Source organism: Tyto alba, unplaced genomic scaffold (assembly GCF_018691265.1).
Source record: "Tyto alba isolate M040663 unplaced genomic scaffold, T.alba_DEE_v4.0 Super-Scaffold_2, whole genome shotgun sequence".
Taxonomy (NCBI): domain Eukaryota; kingdom Metazoa; phylum Chordata; class Aves; order Strigiformes; family Tytonidae; genus Tyto; species Tyto alba.
The window spans coordinates 81,948,655-81,966,018 of NW_024881282.1; positions in this window are offsets into that span (position 1 = coordinate 81,948,655).

Genomic DNA, 17,364 nt, shown 5'->3' on the forward strand with positions numbered 1-17,364 from the left:
ATAATGCCACAAAATAAAAGCTTATTGTCAGAAAAGCAGAGAACACAAGCAGAAAGTATGTTAAAATGTCTTGTTTTCTTCAGCACATGGGTAAAGGACACAAAACACTTCTGATACTTAATTGATCACACTCAGTGCTGTAAATAGCAACAATGACCTGCTGAAATGGACAGGTAGAAAAGTTGCTCTGATTAGAGAAAATGCCTGAGGACTGAAGAATGTTGATCCCAGCATGGAAAAAAAATCGCATATATAGAAAATCAGGTCTGCTCCAGTTTCAGTCTTTGTTTTAGTTCCTGTTGTGAAATCTCTGATTCTTTTCTGTAATCAGGCCCAGAGAAGTTAGAGGTTTGGGTATTTCTTTCAGTGTTACAACAACACTTGACCTATACTAACCTTGAAGAAAGGCTAAGATCCTGATGCTGTCAATCTAAACCTTTCAGAAATTAATCCTAAATCTGAATTTCAGTGACATTGAGAATCTCATCCCCCTTCAGCAAAACTGAAGACCTCCTTGTCTAAACTCAGAAACAGTGAGTTGAATACCTGAAAATTATACCATTGGTACAAAACCAATGAGCATCTTTTCTTTTATATCTATTGGCTGTGCAAGCTCTGCGACAATGTATGAATATTACACTGTCCTTTATTCAGGTCCTTATCTTCAAACACAATTTTGGTCTTTTTTGTAGAACCTTTGGCCCAAAATTCCTCACAGAACCACATCTACAGGTTTTGGTTTTGTTTTGGTTTTGGTTTTGTTGTTTTTTTTGTTGTTGTTGTTCTTTTTTTGTGTGTGTGTGTGGTTTTTTTGTTGTTGTTTTTGTTTTTGTTTTTTTCACATATTCTAGTTGTTCTTATATACCTATTTAAGTAAAATTTTGATAGGTAAAATAGAAGTGATGTTGGGAATTCTATTTGTCTCAAGTTTTAACTGATATCAGCACCCTCCTCCCTTTTAAGAATTGTGAATGCTGCCTGCCCTTGGGCTGTTCCTGTGCATAGTCTAGGTTATTTTTCCTCTTTGGTAAAAAATATTTTTCTGCTTTTAGTCTAATAAGTTAGGTAGCTCACAGGGAACTGTCCTGAGTTGTGATCATTTTTTTGTGCAGCTTATTTCTATCTAAACACAGCTGGTGGAGTTCAGTAGAGCAATCTCTAACAATGTTATCTGAAGAAAAAACAATATAGCTGCTAGAAATGTTAGCACTTGGATTAACACACTCAATTTTAGCTGGGGGAGAGCTGTGCTAATGGGCTTTGGGGACTCTAGGGAAGAGAAAATTGTAAGATATGAGTGTCCTCTCAGAGCAGCAGTCCTAAGTATCGCAAATGGTACCTAATATCCTTCCTGACTTTGGGCTGGGTTTTGAGCTTTCTGTGTTGTGTCATCTCTTGCCTCACTTGCTAACCTAATCTCACCTGTCCAACCAAGTTTATGAATAAAAACCACATCATTTTAGATATGGGAAATCCTAGGGCAGGGAATCTGCCATGTCAGTAAATGGAAGTATTCCCACAGGAGCAAACTAAAAAGACTCTTCTAAATTAAAATAATCTTCTAGCAGTAAGTTTACTCACCAATAATCTGCTTTTTATAAAATAAATAATAATAATAAAAAGATCAACCCACACTGATGTGAAATAACTTAAATTGTAGAAAATAGTCAGTGTGAATTGGATTTTGTTGTTACAGGGTTACAGGCTTCCTGTTGTCTCTGTGGCCTCATAAAAGATCCATCACGAATTCTGAAGTTCCTAGACTCATTCATACAATTAACCTCTATACTACGTGGTGACTTCTCCATTCCCTTCCTCATGAGAATTTTTACATGATGACCTGGTAGACAACATGTTGACCGCCAGCCAGCAATGTGCCCATGTAGTAAATTAAGCCAACAACCGCCTGGGCTGCATCAGGTAGTGTTTCCTGCAGGTCAGAGGAGGTGATCCTTCCCCTTGATCAGTACTCATGAGACACATTTGGGGTTCTGGGTCTGGTGCTGGGGTCCACAGTAAATAACAGATATAAACATACTGGAGCAAATGCAGCAAAACGCCACAAAGATCATTAAGGGACTGGAACATCTGTCATATGAGGAAAGACTGAGAGACCTGGCATTTCTCAGTCTAGAAAAAGATGACTCAGGGGGAGATCTTATCACTCTGTGTAAATAAATATCATTTGAAGGGGAGTAAACAGGGAACCAAACTCTTCTCAGAGGTGCCCAATAACAGGACAAGAGACAACAGGCACGAACTGAAGTACAGAAATTTTCATTTAAACATAAACCACCCTTTTTTTTTTATTGTGAGTGTGTCCAAACAGTATGCCCAGAGTTTGATGTTGAGTCTCCATGCTTGGAGATATTCAAAACCCAATCAGACACAGACCTGGGTTATCTGCTGTAGCTGATCTGCTTTGAGCAGCAGAGGTTGGACTAGATGATCTTGAAATGTCCATTCCCACATCAATAACACTGTGTTTCTATGGTTTGCTAAAGCAGATTCTGCTTATAAATAATCCTGAAACACAAGAAAGCTTGAAAATAGGTTAAAGCTTTAAGACACTTGTCTGGTTTCTGTGCAAATCAGCTATACACTTCATTGTAGTGATGTCTCAAGTTTCACTCTAATATTCCAGTTAAAACTTCAGTATAAAATTCGGTCAATGTCAGGACTATATTGAGACCAAGTACCTTGTTTCCATTTTGAATTTAGTTCAAGTACCCCTGCCTATGTATCCTGAATATCGCAGCCCCTCTTGGGATGAGCCTGGTCAATCATGCAACCGCAGTCCATGAAGGAACAGCCACACTGTATACAGAGGGAGAAATTCAGGCACTTAGCATTCTGAAGGTTAGGCATCCTATCTGAAGTAGTTGTCTAGGAAAGTATTCACCCGAAAAAATCTAGTGGTATAAAACATAAGCTAGTTGTCTGATTCTTCACAGTTAGTGCAGAGAAATCCCTTATCTCTTGCTTCAAGGCAAATGTCTAAAATCATTAGATGTGTCATTCTTTAGAAGTGCCTCTTTCCCTCCATTGCCTATAAAAATATTCTGAAAAATTAACTCTGATACAGATATTTATAATATAGATGTCTAAAATTAGATAAGCTCACTACTGTTTTGCCTGTCAAGGCTCGTGAACCAAGGTGACAAGTGAGCCTTGGTGTCTTGCTAGCTTACTAACCACTCTCAGCATGCCAGCACCATCATTAGGTCATCCCTGGGGCTCCCCTGTCAGTAACATATGTAGGAGCAGTATCTCACTTAGCCTAAAGCTTACTCTCATAGGTGCTTAGACACAGATGTGCATCAGTACAGCAGCTCTCAACAGTGGATAACCTCAAGCACCTACCACTCAGACGTATCCTTTGCCTTTTCCACCCATCTACATGAATCCTTCCAAAATTCGTGGTCACTTCTTTGCTCTGCTGCTGAACATCTCTTCAAACTCAGACAAGTCTGACAAACCTTCATTTCAATATATTCAGGTGTCCTGTTGAAGTGAACAACCTCTGGCTGCCTGAGAATCTTTGAAGGTCAGAGGGCTGCTTTAGTACATGTAATCTTCGAAGGTGTAAGAGAAGTGCTCTTCAGAACCTGTGCCATTAGAAACAACTTTATTTCACACTTCTGTGAATTGTTCTTGCTGTTGTGGTTTGAGCCTGGTCATCAGCCAACCACTATGCAGCCACTCTCCATCCCTTCCCTTCCAGCAATGAGAAGGGACAAAGAGCCAGGCTTGGGGTTCGAGATAGGACTGGGATGGGGCAAAATAAACCTTTATGGTCACGAGCAAAAGGCAGACTCATTAGGGGAATTTAAAAAAAAAAAAAAGAATATTTATTACAGACACTAACAACACGTAACAGAGTAGGAAAGTGAGAAGCGCTGCCACATCTTGAGAACACCTTCCCCTCATCCCTCCCTTCTTCACAGGCTCAGCTCTGCTTCTGATATCTCTACCTTCTCCCCACAGCTGCACAGGGGCAGGGAATGGGTGTTCAGTCAGTGCTGTCGCTTCTTCTAGCTTCAGTGGGAGGAGCTTCTGGAACTTGTTCCCCCTGCTCTATTGTGGTCTCCCTCTCACAGGAGACAGTCCTCCACAAACTTTATCTGATGTGAGTTCCTCCCATGGGCTGCAGTGTTCCCCACACTGCTCCGGCGTGGGTCACCAACTTTCTCCAACTAGAGTCCCTCCAACAGGCTGCAGCCCTTCCCGAACTGCTCCGGCGTGGGACTCCCCTGCATGCTGCAATCCTCCCAGCACTGAATTACAGCAGCGGGGCTACCTTTTCCCATGAGACCCCGGCCTTCTTCGGGCACAGAACCTTGATTATCCGAGCAGGAACAACAGGCCACAAATCAATGTCTGCTCCACCGTAGATCTTCATGGGTGGCGGGGGGGGGCCGCCATGCCATCTCACCACAGGATACAGGGGGGTCTCTGCTCCGCCACACCTCCCCACTCCTTTCTTCCTCCGTTCCTCCACTGACCTTGGTGTTCACGCAGCTGCAGCAACTCCTCCTCACAAGTCCCACTGCCCGTCACCACGTCCCTTCTTAAATATGTTATCACAGAGGCGTAGCTGATTGGCTCAGTTTTTGAGTAGAGGTGGAGCTGACTTGGAGCTGGGGGAGCTTCGAGAAGCTTCTCACAGGGGGCCACCCCTATAGCCCCCTCCCCTGCCACCAAAAAAACCCACCACTCACTCAAACCCAGGACACTTGCACAAGTATTTTATGGTTAAAAAAAAACAAAAACAACAACAAAAGCAAACAAACAAACAAACAAACAAAACTACAACAAAAAAAAAAAAAAACAAAACAAAAACAACAACAAAAAACTCAACAAAAAACTACAAAGGTATTTAAATGAAGGGAATCACGAAGGAGCTCAGATAAGGAAGAGTGAAGTAAATGAGGTGTGGCAGGTAAGTGCATGACTCTTAAAAGTGTTTGTCCACCAATTAACTGGGGAAATAAAAGCAACCATTGTGTAATTTGATGTCAAATGGTTCTCAGTTAAGTGCCTCTGAGTTTTAGACAGAAATAGAAAGTAGAGGTTTTTATAAATACAGGAATTAGACAGCTTCCATAAACTAGGTCTGTTTAAAATGACATGTTTGCTTTAAGTATCTGCTAGATATGCTTTCAGATCTCTCACCTCCAGTAGTCTACAAGCCAACAAAACAAGCACATCTACTATTAATTTCAAATCTCTCCACTTGAAGCTATCTTCAGACAAAAATTTACAACTTTTAATAGCCTTTTATATACAGTCCACCCATTCCTGTCCCTCTCAGCATACCAAGGGCAGCCTTTTTATAGAAATTTCTCTTCCCGTCAAGGTGGTGCTATACTGAAAACATATTCATTTCTAAGGTATATGCTGTGGTGAACAGATTGCTTGCTAGGAGTCGTCTTCTTTTTTTTTTTTTTTTAATTTTATTAACACATTCTTATCTAGCACAAAACCATTACTCACTGTTAATCTATGGACTGCAGGTGCATACATATTAATATAGATTTTTTAAAGTCAGCAATGAATTCTATTGGCAGCTAAAAGCAAAAGATAATTTTTTTCCCCAGACTCCTTCCATTTTGGGAAAAGGCTTTAAGATCCTCCTTTTTGGATACTCTTCATGCATACTTGCCCTTATATTGATTCCTTCTAACTCCTAAGGAAGTAGCATAGTTTCTTAACCATGAACTTTGACTCACCTCCAGATCATAGCTTTCAATTGGATCATCTCCTTTCCTTAGAGAACAGGATATAAGGTACTTTTGGAAAAGAAGGAAATTATCTTCAAAGAATCTCTTGATTTCATGTGAAAACTGTTCTGCTCCTAGACTATTTTGATTTCTGGTCATGGTGTGTAGACATTTAATTACTTTTTGCATATGTCAACCAAATATGTTTTGCAAATGAGCTTCACTATTCGAGATGCCTGCAAACTACTATATGCCTATTGTTTGTTTTTTTTTTACTCTATTAAGATATATGCAATTGTACCTCAACCTGTACTAAATTATAGTGACATTTTATAAATCAAAATAGTGATATAAATATTTTTTGCAGTGATCATATGGGTAAAACCTTCCTCACCATCAAGAAATGGTGCAGCAAAAAGCAGTTTTGTAAGAAAACAGAATTCTTTACGTGAAAAAAATCAAAGATTGCAGTTGAACCTTGTGGGTTTATTTGCAAACAGCCTGACACCAGCATTGCTCTCCAAACCCCTGGGTGCTGTCCCTGCAGAAGCATGGCTTTTTCTCTGCATTCTGACTCTTTATATTGCAAGCTTATAAAATGTTCAGAATCTTCAAACACTGCCATGGATAAATAAGTTTTTTTGGAAATTATAAACAGCTCCACAGAGGGACAACTCCAATATTGATCAGTCTCTAACAAGAACTTTAATACTGAAATATTTGACAGGTTAATGTCACACCACTTCTGCACCCCTTGTTATTTATAGGCTTCCTAGGTACTCAGAACCATTGTGTTCCAGTAAAACATACTGGATAATTCCTAATTTTTCTTCTGTTGTCAATGCTTTCTTTTATTTTGGACAAGCTAACAGACCTCTTTGAGTGTCAGTAAAATAGGGAATTGAGATGGAAAGAAGGAAGCATTGCAGGTTACTTTGCTTTCTTTCCTGATACTCCTCTCTTAATGACAATTTCCTGAAATAGAATTCCATAAGTTTTTAATTATTGTCGTAGTTGGAAGTATATTCTGCCTCTATTTCATGTGAAACTATTGAAACAAAAGTTATTTCCTATTTCATAATATTATTGAATTCAGTTAATTTTTGTAAAGAGCTTTTACCATGAGAAGATTTTGATTAAGTTCACTAGTGAAAAGAACGAGAAAACAAAAGGACACCTGGATTATTTTAAGTAACCTTTTTCTTAACAGTTAGGCTTACTATGTGTTGTTACAAATATGAAAGATATATTTTGTCTCTCTAATACATGATCTTTCAAGAAGGAAAATTAAATCTCTGAGCTAGTGAAATTCTGATGGAAATTACATACTCATCTGAAAGGGAAGTTCTTCTGTGTCCTAGGTAATTCTTAGCTATTTCCAAGTATCCAAGAGAAATCTAAGGTTCCTCTAACTTATTTATGTAGGCAATATTACTGATGTATCAGAACATTCTGAAGACTGTAATGCATTCTTTCAAACTGCATGTTTTTCATACAGTAGATTGGAATCTGGAATTTTCTTGGTCTAAATTAATATCCTAATAAACATTTATTTTTGCTCCTACAGGCAATGATGATATTTTAGTACTCTGCTGTGACAAGCAGCCCAAAGAAAGGACTAGAGAAGGGATGTCCATGTACTGAAGTTAGACCACTTCTCTGCAAATACAATTATGTAAGTTAACAAGTAAGCTGTGCTTTTTTATAGGGAAAGAAAAGAAGTAAGCTTAATAAACTATATATTTATGAGGTGTCTGAAAGAAAAGAATAGTCCTACCTCTTTGGCAGTATACATTTTAACCCATGGTAATATATGATATTAGATCTGCACGGCATACAACAATATATAGAAATTTCTCATAAGACCAATATTTTGTTAACTGCATATTACAAATCAATTAGTCTTTAAAAAAACGTGCAGTCAATTTTAGGATTATTGATCTGTTTCACTATATTCAGCTACCAGTTTATTCCTCTCAATACAAAAGAGATGTATCTCCCTAATTTAGAGAAAAAAAAAAAATTATGCATCCCTGTATGTGATAGTATGTGTTGAAATAAGTGAAGGGAAATGCCAGCCGCATGTGCAGACAGCCAGCCTCTATAGTACAGATATGGTACACATAAAATGAGGATCATGTGGAAGCAGCAGCATACAGAGCCTGAACAAATTGGTGAGCCTGCACCTTCTGAAGTCCGGAGGGCGTCTCTAACAGGTCAAGGGTGGGTAATTGTGTCAGGTTAAAAAGGTCACTTAGGAGCTTCAGTGTCCTGGGATGCGTGTTCAGATCCCTCCTGCTGCAACAATATCATCCAGCTGCTGGGGAACCTGTCAGGAACCAGAAGAGGTGGGTGTAGGTTGCTCAAAGAGGATTAGTGGGAGATCTGGGATCAAAACTGGAATCCCCTCAGTCTCAAGAAAGCACCTCAGTTACTCTGAAGTCTCTGATCTCCTGCCGCTCCATACAGAGCAGAGCTACAAAAATGCTGATGTTTCTCAGTTTTCACCAGTTGGCACAGGATTTACTGAGGTAGCTTAGTATCATGTTTAAGACTGAGTTTTCAGGACCAATTCAGAGGGACTGAGGTTTCTAAATAATACTTTTCCTGGGAAATGCCTGTAATTAAAACTCCCTCTGCATGCTTTTCTTGGCTAAAAGAGTTTTTCCGATTCATGTCACTTTTATTTGTGACCTGAGGATTTTTCTGGAATCCCATCTGCTTTTCCTGTTTCATCAGTGCCTAACAGAGATTTCATGAATATGATCTTGCTTGGGGAGCATTTTGATATACTATCCTGTTGCAATTAGATAACAAAAATCCATACATATTAAGTGCAGATTCTGCAATTAATTCATATGTCTAAATATGAAAAAAAAAAAATTATAACAGTTAGAAGCAGTTAGATAATTAATTGCACCAAAATATTTACCTTGTTTTCTTTCACATTCAAAGGGATCAGAGAAAATGATGGATTGAGTTTCTTTCTCTTCTGACACTTGAGGTTTGTCATCTGACCTTTAACTGGGACTGATGAACAGAGGAGTCAGCTGAGGCAGCAGTCCAGTATTTCATTATCTGTTATCTCCAAAGGACCTAACTCTTATCTAGAACAGGTCACAGCTTGGTGACTTCAGCTAAGCCTCATGGGGGTAAAAGCTTGTCACTCATATATATTGTGTCCTTTGCTTCAAAAACACCAGAATCAAGCAAGACTAGGAAAGGCATTAATTTCCAGATGAGCTGAGATCCTTAAGCCTGAGAGTTTGAGTTTAATCTAGCAAATGAGCTCCTTACCACAGTGTTTTTACTGACCAGAAAAAAACAGTAAAAAGTTTTGTGATTATGTTCAAAAATATCAGTGACCATTAATATAAAATTTTAGAATGAGAAATTTAGTGAAAAAACAAACAAGATGTTTTGAGGCCAAAGATTTTATTATTTAGTCACCCAAGCGATATTTTTTCTGGCAATTATTACAGCCTCTCTCATATTACAGAAGAAGGAAGGGGGTGCAATTTCTTTTTATTGTGAAACCATTTTTTTTATACTAATATTGATAAGAAAGAAATATTTCCATCTCCAAGGATGATACATCATGGTACAAGCAGCCCAGATGCCAGATCGTCAGTGTCTCTAGTGCAGATTGAACAAGCTTATATTTTTATTGTGTAAATATTCTGCTTTCTTCCTAATAAGTAATAGAGTCTAATCAAACTAGAGAAAGACATGTTTTATTCCCACTTTTTCTACAAGTTTCTCATGTATCATTAAGCAGGCCAAAGATGTTCTTTGTACCTTGGAACTTGTCTATCACAGCTGAATAAAAACATCTAAGCTTGTTCTGCCCATTGTCATCTCAGATCACCACAAATGAGGAAATTATACCAGGGACCCGAGATGTTCGAAATCATACAGCAGGATGTATTCTTTCAGCATTAACACTTGATTTATCTTTCTATTGAGCTTCTAAAGTTGAGATGACTTCCATCAAACTAATTCAAATCTCTACTACACTTTCCTGCATTTCAAATTACAAGATTAGCTGGGAGACCTAGGGTCTCTTAGCATTGATTCGGACCGGTATTTGCCCACTTTCTTTCTCTATAGAATAAGATCAATATTGTAAACCACCTTGAAGGAGTTCCAGATTGACCCGTGACAATAATACCTTTAATTGGTGGGTGAGTTATTCTGAGTACCCGTCAATTACTATGTAGAATTGAATTGCAATTTATTAACATGAGAAAGTTGTTTCAAAAATATTCTAATTTAGTATTATTATTACAGGCCACTTGTCTAGGCAAAATGATTTAATCAAAAGAGCATTTTAATCATGAGGGAAACATATTTTCATCAAAGTGAGCAGCACACTTTAATTAAATAAAGTAGAAAGCAGAAGACAAGTTCTGAAATGTTATCTTTTGCTGAGGCTTCCAGGGACTAAGGAAATCCTTTCAAAAGCTGACCTTTCACAAGGAAAACCCATGTGGGTATATATCTATTTCTTATCTCTACATGAGAGATTTATGCAGGTAAGTGCCTGCTCTTGAGATGAGAAGGTATTTCATTAAGCATTATTATTTCAGGCATTAAGTTGATTGACAGGTCCACAGCCTATTGTAAAAGAGGTATTATACTGTGGAATGTTATGAAGGATTAAAAAGCCTTTACCTTTTAGTACAGGTGGCAGTTTAGGAGATTGTTAAAATCACCACTGATAACAGTGAATTTTTTGGCAACAAGAATCAGGAGATATGTCAATTCAAACCTGCAGATGGTCTAAATCATGCTGCTTAGTTTCATTTGTCTACAAAACAGGTTGAAAAATATGGCCCTGTATGTAGTGTTGATTTCAACAAGGCATATCATGAAAGGTTGACAGCTGCTCTGTAAAACTATGTGAATTTAGAGCAAAGATATGCAAAAGGTTAGCTTGGATTTATGCTTATGAGATGACCCCCAAGGTAGTGTTGATTCCGTTATCATCATTCATGAGCTGTTTTGCTGAGCACATCTGTTGTTATAAGAAAAGGGAGAGGGTGGGGTGACATCATCAAAGAGGAATCTCTTACTGTCAAGTCCTTCCTTCTCTGGTGCCCTGAGAGAAGGCCATGGCACCCTTGACTGTGCTTATAAGGGGTCTCCTGGACTGCCCACCTAACACCCATACTGCCAGACTTACTCAGGCAGACTATTCACAAGCATCAGTGAGTTTCCTGTGTTCAAACCTGTTTCACACCTGTGTCCAGAAAATTTATAAGGATATCTCTTGATTGTGTCCTTGCAAAGCTCTACGTTAACCCATTTTGTGATATTATTACTGCTTTCCTGTACTCAGACAGAAAATCTTTTCTACACACTGAATTTTTGTTTACAATCTTCTTTTTCTCCAGTAAAATTTCCTTTCTTGAAATGGTTGATCCGTTAAGTTTCAATTACTTTGTGCTCTTGTTAGATATACATAGATAATTTACGGCCCAGCTTTTGCCTGAGCATAATGGTAAGGTGTCATCTATGGGTGTGAATGCTCATTTTTTCTAGAGAATTGGGAGAGAGGAACTTTTTGGCAAACGGATGCTAGATTAAAAATTCCCATCATTGCTTCTCTTGGATTGGAGTGCTAAGTAAACTAGGCTGTTGATTTTGCTTTTGTTGCATTATTTCACATAACATTCAGTAAGACCCCAGACCAACAGATTTTTTTGAATTTTATTCTTATTTTTTGTTGATCAGAACAGAACAATCAAAATAAATAAACAAGCATTTTTTTTTACCATAGTAATCATCTCCTGACAATCACAAAGTCCACATCTCTCAGAGGTAACTCTGAGTCAGTCTTACTATAAAATAATTTGCATTCAAGAGCTGTTAAGGAAAGGCGAGGGTGTATTATTTACTGTCTTTAAACAGGTAAATAGAAAAGAGTCTAACCCCTCATTTATATTTAACTAGGGGCTGATGGAGGGAGAGGGAGGAGGAGCTAGGGACGGAAAAGCAATTAAAAATTAAAGCTTAAAAAGGAATTATTTGTAGCTAATCAAGTTGCTGTGGGTACCTTGTTTGTTGTTTGCATCCTTCCTGCAATTTTTAAGGGGGAAATAATTTGTTGCAGTGAACAACATTTTTTTTTTTTTTCTGACAGTCAACGCATGTGGTTAAACCACAAGCTCTGATGCAGGCACAGAGGCCTCTTACCTCACTTTAGATATCTACAAGACAATATCTAAAGACACTTATCCAAGGTAGTTGCTTAAAAGCCTTTTTAGTAAGGCCACCGATCATTGTAGAGAATCATCCATCTCTAAAATTAATTATCTCATCCACGTGTGAACCTCAAAAGTACATTACAGGTGCATCCAAGGATTGCTGTGTAAGCCTGAAAAATGAGAATACACTGATGAATGAATCATATGTACTAAAAGGTCTTTATATGCACTCATTAGAGAGGAAGGGTCTGATCTGATCATGGCTGGACAATGTTCCATGCTTTGGCCAGTTTTGTGAGTTGGAGCTGATATTGTGCTATTACCAGAAACAGTACTGAACGCAGCTCAACTTCTTCCTTCTTATGAATTATCAGGATTAATTTTGTAGATATTAACATGTGATTTTCTAACTGAATTAAAGTTTAGGCAAGAGTTGGAAGGTGAATGAATGGCCACAAGGGTGCCAAAATGATCTACAGAGAAAGGGACGGTTTTATATTTATTCCATTTCAGTCCAGGAAAAGGAAACAAAATACTCTGTCCAGGCTTGTATGAAATGTAAGTGGGAATTTTTAGAAGTAATGCTCAGAATGAAACTCCACAGACAGCAGTTACAACTATTAATGTACATTATACCAAGACTGTGTATATCCACCTCTACTACAAAACTAGTAAATTTGTCCATACTGTGCCTTCATAATTCAGACTAATGGATGAACCTAAGAAATGAACTATCTCTGATTTAAAAGAATTATAGAAATAGATCCTAAAGTAATACCAATGGGAAAAACAAAACAAAACAAAACAAAAAAAAAAAAAAAAAAAAAAAAAACACACACAAACAAAAAAAAAAAAAAAAAAAACAAAAAAGAAAGAAGCAACTAAACAAACAAATTTTTGAGAGAAAGTTCTTCTACACAGACCTCAGTGAATTCAGTCTAGTAATGATGTTGTTCAGGCTTGTCAGGTGCAAAAATAAAGGGCAAAAAAAGTGAATGAGTTCATGCTAATAATAATAAAAAACCTCATTCTTCTCTTTTTCTTATTTCCCATAACAAATAAGTTTTATAATTGTTTACTTTTACTGAGAAGAAAGCATATGGTCATTCTTAATCATTATTCCTCTTTCCCTATGATAGCCTAGATAATATTGTAGCTGAATACATAAACAAGAATTTAAAATCTGTCTACCCATAGTAGTCATACAAGTAATAGCTGATAATAAGCCCCACTTAGAAGACGCGTTTAAATGATAGAGATGTAATTACTCTTTCCCATTATCTCAAAAACAGAACATTGCTGGACAGAGATATAAAAGCAACAAAATCCTTCATTCAAAAGACCCTCAGGTGATCAGAATGCTTCCTTCAAAAAACCCTCAGGTCTTCTGATCAGAAAGTTGCAGAAGAATATAAACATAGAAAAGTTGTTATCCTCTGATACATAAAAGTAGTCTCGAACCCTCAAGGTGAATAAGTATCTCATCAGTTTACTGAACTGGAAAACTGATGGGTAACAGAGCTGGAAGGATTGCCTTCTTTTTGATGTTATGACGTTGTCAAAACCTCTTGTAGTTCTAGCTGCATATTTGAAATCCTTTCGCTTAACCCAAAACCAAAGGGATATATATTTTCTTTCCACATTAAAAACAACAACAAAAAAAAAAGAGTTACATGTTGTCTCATTCACTTATGTTCATAGTTGAGACAGGTGTAAAATCAAAAAAGTCATTCTAGGTAGCACAAAATATAAAGAAGAAGAACAGAATCTGGTTGCCCAAATATGGAAATTGCCTTTACTACAATACTTAGAAGTGAAAACTTACTTTGTCTTTTCTAGTGACTGACAGAAGAGAATTTACAGAACTGTACACTAATGATAAATCCTTAAGAGTTTGTTGCAGTTGCCCATCTGGATTCTTAACCAATTTGCAGGCTATCCTGACACTCTTTAATGTTACATTAGCTTCTAATATAATCATTTAGAAACCCAAAAATAGTCTCCAATGTCTTGAATAGCAAAGCTATTAAAGATTTAGTAAAATGAAACGCAAATATAATGCAATTAAAAATCCATATTGCACATTAGCACAACAAAACATTGCAAGAATATGGAATATAATCAAATTTAAAACAAATTAGGAAATATGTATTCAGTAAAGTGTCTTACAGTTTCAAAATAATTTACTGTGGAGCATGCAGTTTTCAAATATAAATGATTCAGTGGCATCTCATTAGAAGACACAGCAGAATTGAATTGTTATTAAGAAAAAGTAGCCTAACAGCTGGAATACCCTTCCACTCTCTCTACAGGTATAGAATATCACCCGATTTCTACACGTCCTAGCCACAAGAGTACTTGAATTTTCCCATTTTTTCCTTCTGATTTTCCCATGAATTTCTGTTAATTTGCTGGATACTGTACTTTTGCTGATATTTTGATGCTACAGTCTTACTCAGAACAGTTCAAAGCCCTGTTTTTATTTTCTTTCTCATTCTGGTCTTAAAATCTGAAGACATTTTGATGACACAGTGGCCAATGACAAAATATCTTGTAGATATTTCAATTACTGCAGACACTTTAGCTATCACAGAAAAAAAAAAAATAGCTACACTTAATCTTCCCAGTAAAGAGATTTGTAAGTATAGACATGTTTAGTTCCTGCTAGTGGTATCATGGGTATGTTGAAAGAGATTAATTTCTTCTCATGTAAGTTACCAAACCAATGCCTGTCTCTTTCCAGAGATATAGTCAAGAATGTCTGCTGGGAAGCCACCCCTTTACATGGTACATGGTTGATATCAGCCACCTAAGATGATACTTACAGCACTGCTGCAAACTCATTCCTTCCTTAAGTTCCCAACCTTGTTTTGACTTACAGTCATTACTGTTCTTAATTTGCAGAACTACTTTATTTTAAATTTAATGTTTCCCTTAAAAGCAGGATGCTTACTTCACTTGCATTGACTTTAAACCTGAAAAAAAAAAAAAAAAAAAAAACAAAAACAAAAACAAAAACAAAACAACCTGAACAAGCAAAGCAAGTTCTTGACAACAGAAAGGAGAACATACAAAGGTCTAAAACATCAGCTCAGAGACTCTTTGACACTGACCTCATGGAGAGGGGCAGAAAACAGTGACAGGAGGTTGTAGCCCGTGGATAATTCAGCTGTCACTGATGAAGCCATCCCATGGCCTGGTGGACCAGAGGCATTTATTAACATCAGAGAAAGGAAGGATGTCTTTGACAACAGTTTTCTTCTCAAATGCTGTCTTTCAGAAAGTAACTCCTCCTTGGGATATTGACTCCAGTTTTACCTAGGAATTTTAGGGATTCTTTTGATATATAAAAGCCTGTCTTGTAACCCTCTGGATTTCTGTGCTAATTTAGGAGCTATCTTTATGTACAGACTTTCTCTAGCTATGTGGTATCTATAAGAATAACGGAAAAATCTTCAGCTTCCTTAAGAACAAAACACCCTAATGAGAAAAAAAAGTATTTTTAAATGATCCTTCTTTTATTCCTGTCTGCCTATTCTCTTAATGAAAGCACTGAACTGTCATCATAACTCTACATTACAACATTTTGCAAACCACACACTATACAAGTGGTTTGGTGCAAGCAGTAGTCTGTCTTTTGATTTCTGCTTTCCTTAGACAGCATGACTTACAAGCATCTTTTCATTGCTTCATTATTACTTGATAGCTTCCTAATATAAAAGCATTTAAACAATATGCTTGATGATCCCATAATGAGAGTTTGATTGAGAAGTTTCCACAGAAACAATACACAACATATTAATAGCTGAAATAGCTGGCTTGGGATTCCATCAGTGGGTAGTAGTTTTGATAACACTGAACTGTGCTTTTGGTCTACAATAAAATACCAGAAGCACCTATGATGAGAAGCCTTTAAATCTTTTAAATCATATTATACATATTTTTTTTTTTATGCCAAGGTTTTCATACGTCTGACATAACAAAGACATATGGCAAAGTTCCTCAATAATTATAACTGTGTAATGGGAAGAGATATAATTATAGGTTCTGTAGCCAAAATTAATGTATTTCAGGCCAAAAAACCCTACATCCTCTTAAACACAGAATGCCACTTCATTCATTCATGTCTGTTCCTAGTGAAATAGCCATCCTACAATGGATACCCATATTGTGGCCAAATTAGATGCATTCTTTCCTGCTAAGCCATGATCTTCCTTTCAAGAAAAATGCCAGTAAAAATGATCCCCAGAAGAATCCCCCACATCTACCTGCTTTAAAAAACACTTTCTGGTTATTAAAAGGCAGAAATGTTACAGTCCCCCTCCATTCCTCCCTTCACACCCACCCATCCACCCACCAAAAAAAAAAAAAAATTAGAAAAACCACCCTGTCTTTACAGTCTAATGAAGTACAAGTTAAATGTCTAAGCTGGTAGTTGGATCTGCCGATTGTGGCTCTTCAGTCTGGATTCAGTGAAACAACCCTGTTTAAACAAACTTCTTAATCATACTTAATCATCTTTGATCATGTTTCCCTTGATATCATTAGTTTCCCAGGGCTTAAACTAACCCAGGTACTTCTACAAAGCAACAAATATCCTTACAATATTAGTAAAGCAATGAGAGCTGGCAATGCAGCTATACTTAGATGCCTTGCTTAATGGACCTCAATGGCACTGAGTCCTCTGAATTCCACCAAAAGCAAGTACCACAGCATTCCTGTAAATAGGACATATTTCTCTGCAGCAAGACTAAGTATTTTTCCTGTGGTATGCATGATCACTTGCTAAATCTGTTATGACAGGCTACTTATCTCAGTCCAAAGCTTTAAGACCTTTGGATCATTTCCCCAACTCTAGACATTTTGATGATAAATCCATCATACCTAGCAAGCATTTTATAGCACATTGGAAAAAAAAAAAAAAAAAAAGAAAAAAATATAGCAGGGAAATTTCACAAGTGCTGCTTTTACTTCAAGCCAGTATTTTATCATAATTGACCAAATAAGACAGGTATGTGGCTGCCTTGCATCTACAAAGTGGCACAGGGAAGCCTGGGCCAGTATATTTAGGTGCCTAAAATAAGTGGCCTCATTTTCAAAGATGCATAGCACCAACACCTCCTACCAATGGTAATGAGCGCTGTGGTCTCAGCACTTTTTAAAATGAAAAGTGAATTTGAAACAGAAACTTTCATGTCTATGTAGGGAGCTCCTGATGCAGGTAGAATGATCTTAGGTGGAAATAGACCCACATGACTTTTAAGGCTGTTTGAATCTATAGTTTAGATGTTCTTGAAAACATGTGGTATCTAGATGATCTGTTGTTTTATGGCAATACTTTGCTTCATATTTTCTTCCAGTTGAGTCTGCAAGTTTCAAATTATTGCCTGACTAGTAAGGATCTGTATTTATCACACCAATAAATCTTTTAG